An 11,419-nucleotide genomic window follows, 5' to 3' on the forward strand; every position below is an offset into this window, starting at 1 on the left:
AGGCAAAAGAGAGCTCACCTCCGGTGGTGAAGACGGTAATGACGGCTCAACCTCGCTTCTTCCCTCTCCCAAATAGGTTTGTTTTTGATTTTTTAGATTTAGGGTTCTGTTTGCTCTGTTTTTTCAAATCCGCCTCCCTCTCTCAATTTTTTTGTCGTTAATTTTTCGTCCTCTCCACTGATTTCTCTTTCTCTCCTTTTATGCTTCAGATTAGGGTTTCAAATTCGGTCTCTAGAGCTCAAAGAAGAAAATGCCAAAACACTTTTTTGTGCTCAGTACTGGATTGGCCCTGTTTGATGCTGTAATTCGGAAAGGGTACTCTGAACTTAGCTTTTTCTGATCGCTTTTGCCTTAATCCCAAATTGGGAAATTCTGGATTTTTGCATTTTTACTAATTAATTTGCTCCTTTTACTGCAGTGACTTTCTTGATCTTGTTTCTGAGATTGGGGTTACGTTGGCAACCGCCTTTGGACTCAGAGTAGGAGATGCTTTGACTTTTCTTGTGTTAATGCTGTAATAATTTATTTATTTTTTTGCATCAACGCCACCCCATTGTGAGCGCCAACAACTTTGCTGCTTCAACCGCATCCATTGAATCATGAGTACTGTCTGCACCCTTGGATGTGGAGGATTCATGGGAGGAAGGAAGAGCCATAATTTCAGAACCATTTCCTCTGATAACAGTGGGTTTGAGTATAAAAAGCTGGACGCAAGCATCAAATCGGAGCGACAAGGTGGAAACAGCGACGGGATCAAGAACCCAAAGGATGTCCAACTGAGAGCATAGCTTGGCGATAGTAATCATGCCGACATTTACTTACGGTAGACTTCTTCTTTGCCCATGCCATCCAATTCATCGAAACTTGGTAAATTTTAGTAAATTTATGCAGAAACTCATTGTGTTTGATGTTGCAGGAGGACATACTGAGTTTGGTTTGTGAGCATAAAGGTTGGAAGCACCTGCTAGCATGTCCTTTTGCTATGAGAAGCGTCACCATCATATATACCAATATTTAAGTCGGCATCAAATTCTTTTGTCATGTGTAACAAAGACCTTAGTTGATCTTGAGCTAATGCCTTTGTTGGAAATATGTACAACCCACATGAGGATGAATTCTTAAGCAACTCTTCTAGAACAGGCAGGTTGTAGCAAACAGATTTGCCACTTGATGTCATTGTAGCCACAACAACATTCTTGGAATGCAAGCTTGATTTGACAGGACTTTCTTTTTCAAGAATATGGGAGACATCATCCGCTAGTAAATCACTACTGATCTCGAACAAGGAAGGTGTAGCAACATACCTATTCAGAAAGGTGTACACACATTCTGCAGGCCAAGTTTCTTCACAAAGGGATGAAAGGAGTTCCATTAAGATTGTGGTACTAATATTTACTGTCCTACTTCTGTCTTAGAAAAAATAAATTTCAACTTCCTTGTCCATCAAAATTTGTTCTGCTAACTCAGTTTCTACCGGCCATGTTTTTTCCGAGAATTTTGTGACAGAATCTTGGGCAGCAACATCATCAACATCATTTTCAACCTATACTGAAACAGCACAATGAAGAGCAGTGTTCTTATCAAGGCCACAAGCCCAGGAATAATGCATCAGTTGCAAAGTCTTCAACCTCGTGTGGATAGGTATCTCATGTGCTATGCTGCAAGTCACCGCAAAAAGTTGGAACTATGCCCGGGCTAAAAGGAATCGTAAGGCTGCTTCTAGTGTATTTGTATTTGCATAAATCATCTTTTCAGCCAACAGCAAGTTTGCAGAATTCCCTCGCCATCTAAGCTCATGGTAAGGGAGCTTATCTTCATTTCGAATTACTAAGTCCAACATCAATACCCTGCCAAAAGCTTCTGATGTTTTTTCTTGCAGATTCTCGTGACTCAAAGGGACTAAGCAAAGGTGAACCAATGTACATAACTCATTAAAAACAGACGTCGGCTAAGCTCTAGAGCTTCCAAAAGTTCAAAACACGTCAATTCACCTACTTCATCATTCTGAGAGTTTTGTCGCCTGATGCTTCCACGGCTTCTGAAAGAGCAAATCTCTTTCTTAGTTGATCATTAATTCCAATTTTAATGTTGGGATATCCACAGAAGGTGATAACTTAAAAGTTTTTTCTTTCTTATTGTTGATTCTCTTATTCTCCTTTTTTATGGTTTGAGTTTGAATTTCTCAGGGTTTGGTTGCATTTGTTATGCTTTGCCCGACCTTGGTTTCGTACCCGGTTTCTTCTCTATCTTCTGCTCCTGGATCTCAGGTTCTGCTACAACAAATGGCTTCAGCATACGATTGCCAAATGCACTAGACATTGCTAACACCAAACCTACAGGAGGGTTGCAACACCTTGCTACCTTTTGCACATGTAATTGTTCTAAGACGTGGTCCAGTTCTCATTTGCCATATCTCAATAATTCCTTTTCTGGGAGCATGAATAGCCAAACACAAGCAGTAATCACTCTTCATCGGTTCAGAATAAGTGGAGCTTGATGAGGCTGTATCTTTATTTACCAACATCTCCATGAATAAAACAGCTGGCATCCCTATATCCCTTCCAAAGGCGCACCCCCACAAGTGCTTGAGTATCTAGCAGCAATATGCGACCGAGTGAACCGGTTATAGCAGCCAATGTACCACTTGGTGATAAGGTAAGCTTTTCACCTTTCCTAGGATGATCCTTTATACATGTCAGTTTCACCTCTGATTTCTTTGGTGATTTCTGTGGAGAAGTATTTTCACTCCGTCAAATCAAATTTAGAAAATGAAGCTATAGTGGAAAATGTTGCTGGTACAACTTTAGGCAAGACAGCTCCCACTAAAGACCTGCCTTTGTCCTCAGAAAGTCTATATGCTGAAATCACAGCATTGTCTCCAACAGCCAATGCACAATAATAACGTTGACAATATTCCACAACTAGACAGGTAACTTTACTTGAGAATTTTCAAAATCCTCTTTTGATTCCGAAATTCTGAATCTTGGTTCTCTTGCTTTTGATTCCGAAATTGAGGATTGGCTTCTTCAAACCACTTCTGCAGCATATTCTGAACAACAGAGCCATCACAACGGGCAATGACACCGGGCACAATGAGACAAAACTCTTCTGAGGAACTATCTTGAATCAGGTCTTTCTTTGTTCCACGAACTCTTAACATTCGACGGTAGAGATGAATTCGGCATCGATGGGGACCAATTCGGGTCGGATCCTAAACGGAGATTGGTTGGAATCGGACCATGAGAGGAGGAGGATAGAAATGTAATGGAACATTTATGGCATTTTATTTTGTATGGAACGTGATGAATTGACTTTGTATGGCAGTTCTGAATTTAAATGGAAGGTTTATTGGATATTGTATGGAAAGTTATGAATGAAAATGTAGTTGATTGTATGGAATGTATGAATGAAAATGTAGTTGACAGTATGGAATGTATGAATGAAAATGTAGTTGACAGTATGGAATGTATAACTATTTGGATGGTTATGGTTTAAATTGGTTCCAAATGGATAGTGAAAATGGATATGGATTTTGGATATGGATTTTTAAAAAAAAGTTGGGTTATTGGATATTTGATTATAAAATGGATATGGACTTTTAGGAATAATCCAAGACTAGTCTACATATCAATTTAAATAATAATAACAAATCAGCAAAAACCAAATTAAAAATCAAATTAATCTATAATTCATTAAAATTACTTTGATATCAACTCTAACATTCATTTGGAAATTAAAATCAATTAGAGTTTGAATCATTAGTAAAATAAATAATTAAGATTAAATTGAAATTTGGATTTAAACTTAATTTCGAAATTAAAATCAAATTGAAAGTTAAAAAGAGTCAAATAATAAAAATCCATTTTATAATAAAAACACCATGATCAAGAAGCTAGATAATGACCCATGTCTATCAATAAAAAAAATGGATTTGGGAATGAATGTATGCAAATGAATTTTAGGCCAAGTGTCAAATAAAAATAAAAAAATGAAAAAATTCAGGGTCAAAATCGGGGTATGACAGTGAAGAACGTCAACAACCTCCTCGTATAATCCTGGTATGGAATTAAGTGAGATTGATGCGTAAGCCATTTCCCACTAACCTAGTTCACAACCAAAGCTGAATCTCCATAGATAACAAGGCTCTTGATTCGCAAATCAATCGCCTCTTCGACACCCAAGATACAAGCTTCGTATTCAGCCACACTGTTGGTGCATTCAAATGTTAGCCGGGCAGCAAAAGGAATGTGGGATCCTTTTGGCGTAACCAAAACAGCACCAACTCCGCTACCATTCACGTTAACGGCCCCATCAAACATCAGAATCCATTCGGACTCAGGGTCAGACCCCTCCTCTGGGATAGGTTTCTCACAATCTTTCGACTTGAGAAACATGATGTCCTCATCAGGGAACTCACATTTCATCGATTGATAATCCTCAATGGGTTGCTGGGCGAGGTAATCAGATAATACACTCCCCTTTATTGCTTTTTGAGAAGTGTACTGGATATCATATTCAGTCAAAATCATTTTCCATCTCGCAACCCGTCCGGTCAATGCTGGCTTCTCAAATATATACTTGATCGGATCCATCTTGGAAATTAACAAAGTGGTATGAAGCAGCATATATTGTCTCAGTCGGCGAGCAGCCCATGCCAAAGCGCAACAAGTTTTCTCGAGCAGTGAATATCTTGTTTCACAGTCGGTAAACTTTTTTCTAAGGTAGTAGATTGCATGCTCTTTTCGACCAGACTCGTCATGCTGCCCCAGTACACACCCCATAGACCCCTCGAGGACTGTCAAGTACAGGATTAACGGTCGCCCCTCCACAGGAGGCATCAGAATCGGAGGCTCCTGCAAATATTCTTTTATTTTTTCAAATGCCGCTTGGCAATCATCATTCCACCTAACCGTTTGATCTTTTCTCAACAACTTGAATATGGGCTCACACGTGGCTGTTAGATGAGATATGAACCGCGAAATGTAAATCAATCTAACTAAGAAACCACGAACCTCCTTTTCTGTTCTCGGTTCAGGCATTTCTTGTATCGCTTTTACTTTAGCAGGATCAACTTCGATTCCTCTTTCACTTACAATAAACCCCAGCAACTTACCGGACCGCACTCCGAAAGTGCACTTATTTGGATTCAACCTCAATTTGAATTGTCTCAACCGGTCAAACAACTTGGCCAAGTCTACCAGATGCCCCTCCTCTGTTTGGGACTTGCTATCATGTCATCAACATAGCATTCGATCTCATGATGAATCATATCATGAAACAAAGTCACCATAGCTCTTTGATACGTGGCACCGGCGTCCTTGAGACCGAATGGCATCATCTTATAACAAAAAGTGCCCCATGGTGTGATGAACGTTGTTTTATCCATATCATCTGGCGACATTTTAATTTGGTTATAGCCATGAAAGCCATCCATGAAGGAAAATACCGAGAATTGAGCTATATTATCTACCAACACATCGATGTGAGGTAATGGGAAATTATCTTTCGGGCTAGCTCTATTCAAATCCCGGTAGTCCACACACATCCTCACCTTTCCATCCTTCTTCGGTACCGGCACAATGTTCGCGACCCAAGGCGGATAATTAGTGACAGCTAGGAAACTAGCATCCAACTGCTTCTGCACCTCCTCTTTGATTTTCATGGCCATCTCGGGTCGAGTTCTGCGCAACTTCTGCTTCACTGGAGGACAATCTTCTCTCAATGACAATCTTCCGGCAGTTCACAATCTTCTTCGCCTTCTTCTTCGGCATGATAGATCGGGTTGTCGAAGTCATATGAGGGTGTAACAGGATTGTTATCAATGAGATCCGGAGAATGATCGCATCTGCATGAATGTTGATTCATGCATTGCTTTAGAGCCGGAACGAGACAAATTAAAAGGAAGAAAAATGAAAATAACCATTGTCATTTTTATTTTATTTTTATAAACTGCAAAAATAAATGAAAAACAGGGAACACCGCTTTTAACGTGAAAACTTCCGCTTATTAATGATGCAAATGTTGCAAAATGAAACACATGAGGTGGCCCTTACAATGGACCATTAAGTTTCGGGCAAAACGTAAGGCTTTCATGCAAACAGAATTAAAAACACAAATATTACTCTTCACGCAGAGTGACAGTGATGATCTTTTCGGCCTTCCAGTTCTTGATCTCCATTCCTGGTACGCACGGTTTTATCCACGAGTCGAGCTCGCAGTCACTGTCAGTCTCTTCACCCACAACGCATACGCGATCTGGATCTAGCATTCCAGCACTGGTGAATGTGAACGGTTGACGACGTCCTCTATTCTGTTCAGACGAGCCTTGGCCCGACTGATAACCAATCTCAAACCTGTCCTCTTTCGCCGCAATGTCTATCATTCTTCCCCAACCTGGGGCCTCTCCACTCTTCACCACTTCTACAGCCTGTCTATAAGAAGCAATGGACGGCTTCTTCTCTTTCTCAGTAAAAATGGCATTCTCCACCCTGACGGTTTCGAACGCCTGGCTTGGTGTTTCAAATATTTCACCATCCATTTCTACATATTTGAACGATGACAAATGGCTGACAAAAATATCCTCCTCTCCACAAACTGTTACGACCTGCCCGTCCCAGATAGACTTTAACTTCTGGTGCAAAGTCGAAGTTACTGCCCCAGCAGCATGTATCTATGGTCGACCCAACAAGCAACTGTGTGTCGGCTGAATGTCCATGACATAGAACACAGACTTGAACACCTCAGGACCAATCTTCACAGGGAGCTCAAATTCCCCAAACACATCCCTCTTAGAGCCATCAAACGCTCTAACCACCAAATCAGTCGGCCTTAAAACCACTCCTTCGCAGTCCAACTTAGCCAGGGCCTTCTTAGGCAACACATTGAGTGAAGAGCCTGTATCAACCAGAACATGCGAAAGCACGGCTCCTTTACAGTCCATCAAAATGTGTAATGCCTTATTGTGATTACGCCCGTCCACAGTAAGATCGAGATCAGTGAAACCCAACCCATGGCTGGCATTGACATTTGACACCACTATCTCCAACTGATTGACCGTAATCTCCTGCGGGACATAGGCCCTCTTCAAGATTTTTAACAAAGCATCTCTGTGGCCTTCTGAGCTCAACAGCAAAGATAATATTGAAATTTTGGACGGAGTCTGCTGCAAATGATCAACAAGTTTATACTCAGACTTCTTGATAATCCTCAAAAACTTCTCGGCTTCATCATCAAGCTCATTCTCCGGCCCAACAGGCGCCGGTGCCGCTTTAGGAGTACCCTCATTCACCACCTGTTTACCTTTTTCCCTGGCTAAAGCCTTGGCCTTATCTCTCTTTTCTTTTTCTACATCCCCACCTCTCAACGTATCGAGCGCAAACAACCTCCCACTGCGAGTGAAACCACTAAGTCCGGTATTATCCACCTTTGAAACGGTGGTATCACTTGCAGCCTGATCTTCCCTCTTTTTTCCATTACAATACACCTCCCCACCATAGTCCCACGGCACCGCATCATCGTTTTCATATGGAATAGGTCCAGGCACCGTGATGGTAACTGGAGCCGCATCTGCCGACACTGACAAGTGGACAGGATCAAAATAAATGGTTATTGTTGAAACATCCTCCTTCTCCAAATCAACTTTCTCAAATCGGAGATTTCCCTCATCCATCATTCTCTGAACCGTCTCCCTCAATATTACACACCCATTTGTAGTGACAGTGCAAGCAGCACAACAATTATCACAACCCGGAAAAACCCCATTCTTTAACAACTGTCTCTTGACCACAGACATCGGAGTCCTCAACCGATCCACATCCATCACCCCAATTTTCCTCTTATCCTCCGAAATTGCATTCACCCCCATCTGACCATGCGTCGGCATGGGATTAGCATTAACATTCGACGATGGTGCAAAATTGATGGCCTTGGAGTCTACCAAGTCCTGAACAACATGTTTAAAGGCCTTACAACCCTCAACGTTATGCCCGGGAGCACCAGAATGGAATTCGCACTTGGCATTCTCATCATAACTGGCAGGCCTCTGATCTGGTCTCAACGGAGCCAACGTCCTCAGCTGAACCAACCCAAGATCCTTCAACCTTTTCAACAAAAGGGCATACGTCATTGGTGGCCTGTCGAACTGACGATCAGTCATCCTTCCTCTCACTTGATACCCGGCCCGTTGTGTTCTCTGTTGAAACGGCTGTTGTTGTTGTTGCTGTTGTGCAGATTGATTATCAGCAGGAATCGTTACTGCAGCAGTATGCTGATAGTAATGATTCCTACCGTGTCCTTTCTGGGCATACACAGCACTCGAATCACCCTCTTTCTTGCGCTGACCATTACCAAAGGGCTTCTTTACTCCAGACGATGGAGCATTTCCCTGTATTTTCCCCATTCTTGGTCAGCTTTCAATCCTCTCGTCGGCCACTACTATATCTGCAAAGCCGGTAACCGGACATCCCACCATCCTTTCAGCAAACGTCCCCTGAAGGGTACCCATGAACAAATCCGACATCTCCCGATCCACTAATGGAGGTTGAACTCTGGAAGCCAACTCTCTCCACCTTTGTGCATACTCTTTAAACCCTTCATTCGGCTTCTGAGACATACCCTGCAACTGGGTACGGCTTGGTGCCATGTCAGTATTAAATTGGTACTGTTTGAAGAAAGCATCCCCCAAATCCTGCCAGCTCTTAATATTTGATGATCTCAACTTGGTGTACCACTCAAGAGACCCACCAGATAAGTTATCCTGGAAGAAGTACATCCAAAGCTTCCGATCCATGGTGTAGGCAGATATCTTTCGGACAAAGGCTTGAATATGAGTTTCCGGGCAAGAACTCCCATTATACTTATCAAACGTGGGCACTTTGAACTTTTGTGGAATCACAATCCCCTCAACCAGCCCCATGTTTGTCATATTAATAGTCCCAGGAGAGGTATGGCTTTCCAGAGCCCTGATCTTTTCTGCTAGTACCTGAATCTCTTTATTCGGCGGTTGAACACCATATTGACCGAACTGCTCATTCAGCATAGAGAACTGATCCTCTTCCTTATCCTCCATAGCCCCAAAGAAAGGAGGAAACTGAGTGTCCTTCAGAGTGTTGCCCACAGGACCTAGTCCACCGCCTGCAGCAAAACCAAAACCACCACCATTGTTAAGGACTACACCAGCAGTAGTTGCCTTCCTTCTGGGATCGCCACCATCCCTAGAACCACCAGGACCATTGTTGGAGGTACCCTCTTGATTATTGCCACTATTGGCAACCGAAGCCCGCTCAAGCTTCTCCATTTTATCGGCGAGTGCTTTCTGCCCCAGGGCGAACCCTTGCATGGCGTTGATCAACTCATTCATCTTCTCTTTCAGCTCGAGAATGTCAGCGTTGGATGGATCCATCATTTTGGGTTTGTTGCGTCTGGTAAAGTATCTGTGCGGACGAGCTACGTGCAGAGGAATGATTATGTGTGCGCGAGCAATGATTCCTGAGTCAATCAAACATGTTAGATACTGACACCTGCAAAATAGAAGACAAGTTATTACAATTCATGCATGAATGCAATGTCTATCCATATGAGGAACATTCTGTCCTTCGATCCTGGCTTCATTGAGACGGATAATAATTTGACAACAATATTCTAACATAAATCATCTGGCTTTGCCGTACGGAACAGAAAATTATGAGGATGCCTCTCAACCAGAATCTCAATCAAGAATGTACCCTGCATATGGATAAACATGAGTTAGATGCAGATGAATGCAAAATGGGAATGATGCAGATGCATGAATGTAATGCATAGTGCTATCCTCCAAGACATCTGAACACCAACTGTACGGAAATTCCGGTCTCTGAACTGATCACAACCATCCAAGGGACTAAGTAACCACAAATCCAACTCGGGGATCCGAAATAAACGGAACTGGAGGATACATCACCACCATCACAAGAAAGTCACTAAACGGATAGCAACCAGATCATCTGAACAAATAACTTCAAATCCATCTCAGGGGATCCGAAATAAACGGAACCCGCTCATAAATACCACGGACAAAACTCCGGCGTCTCAGAAATAAATTCATAAATCCATCTTATAAATAGAACCCAAATTACGGACCGAACCAAAGTCACCATCAAAGAGTCGCCAACAGAACCTGTATCTGTAGGAATCAAACCCCTCCCCTCACAGGTGAATCCTAATAAGGTCATCCTAAGGCGGATAATGGTCTCGACAATCGGACAAGATACTCAATGGGTTTGCCCTTTCGGGTGTGCCGTGCAGCTCTCATAAGATCATCTAAACCAAAGATCCGGGAAAGAACGGTCACCGAAGTCAACAACTCAAAAGAGGTAACCCAACCATAGTGGAAACTCCACAAGGAGGGGCTCTCTCAGAAGAACCTCGTCCAGCTGTGGTATGTCATGTCACAACAACATGTTGATCCAACATGTGAGACAACATGAGACCATGCTAATCCTAGGTGCATACTCGGGCTTTGGGTTTTAGCCCCACTCAGAACACCCACCCCCAAATCATAGGAACCACACTTGTCCAGAATCCAACACGGTGATAACATGATGCATGCAAACATATATGCAAATATATACAATCACAGTATAATAATTGTCGCAACCTGAAAAATACAGTGTGCGAAAAAACAACCGGCGAAAGAAAATGATAGAAGAGTCGCCACCGTGCGTTATTTATCCCAAGGGAGGGAAAGGAAACGCTCGAAGTAAACCTGAAAAAGGAAAGGACAAGACGGGGTCTCGCAACCAAATCTTGGGTTCGGGAGTCGGTTATGCGAAGGGAAGGTATTAGCACCCCTACGCATCCGTAGTACTCTACGGGATCCACTTTTGTAGTTCTTGTCTAAAGGGTGTGGGTTTATCTTGTACTGTTTGCCAAAAAAACAAAAAAGGGTTAAATGAAAATGACTCGCGCGGATTTTGCATCCACTGCATACGTATCTCATCTGAATATGAGAATCAGAGTCTTCGTAGCTCGGCTGACCTATGGGTTGGGGGGATGTGTGCTCGCTAAGACATCGCGTCTTATGCCTACGTATCTCATCTGAAATGAGAATCAGAGCAAGCCGTAGTTCGGCTAACTACGGGGTTATGGATTGGGTTTTGGACGAACGACGTCACTACGCAATCTACCGGATGCTCGACCTTTGGAGACTTACTCACCTGTAGTAGAAGGAGTAAACGTGTTGCTTTGGGTTTTAGGGTTTGGGATGCTCGAGGGCAAACAAGCAGTCCTTGATGAAGGAACCGCGCTACATGTGGGGATATGAATACAAAACACAAAACATGTATCTCAAAGTAAAATGCCACCAAGGGGCCCAAACATTGCCTCCTATCGAGGTCTTCCAGCTAAGAAAGCGATAAAGTACGAGAAAAGGAAAAAATTACCA

At 42.6% G+C, this 11,419-nt stretch overlaps 1 pseudogene; it reads right to left on the reverse strand.

Moving 5' to 3' along the window:
- Positions 1-2,311: 2,311 nt before the first annotated feature.
- On the reverse strand, positions 2,312-3,160 carry LOC127121681 (uncharacterized; annotated as a pseudogene).
- Between the last annotated feature and the right edge of the window lie 8,259 nt (positions 3,161-11,419).

Source organism: Lathyrus oleraceus, chromosome 2, assembly GCF_024323335.1.
Source record: "Lathyrus oleraceus cultivar Zhongwan6 chromosome 2, CAAS_Psat_ZW6_1.0, whole genome shotgun sequence".
Lineage (NCBI taxonomy): Eukaryota > Viridiplantae > Streptophyta > Magnoliopsida > Fabales > Fabaceae > Lathyrus > Lathyrus oleraceus.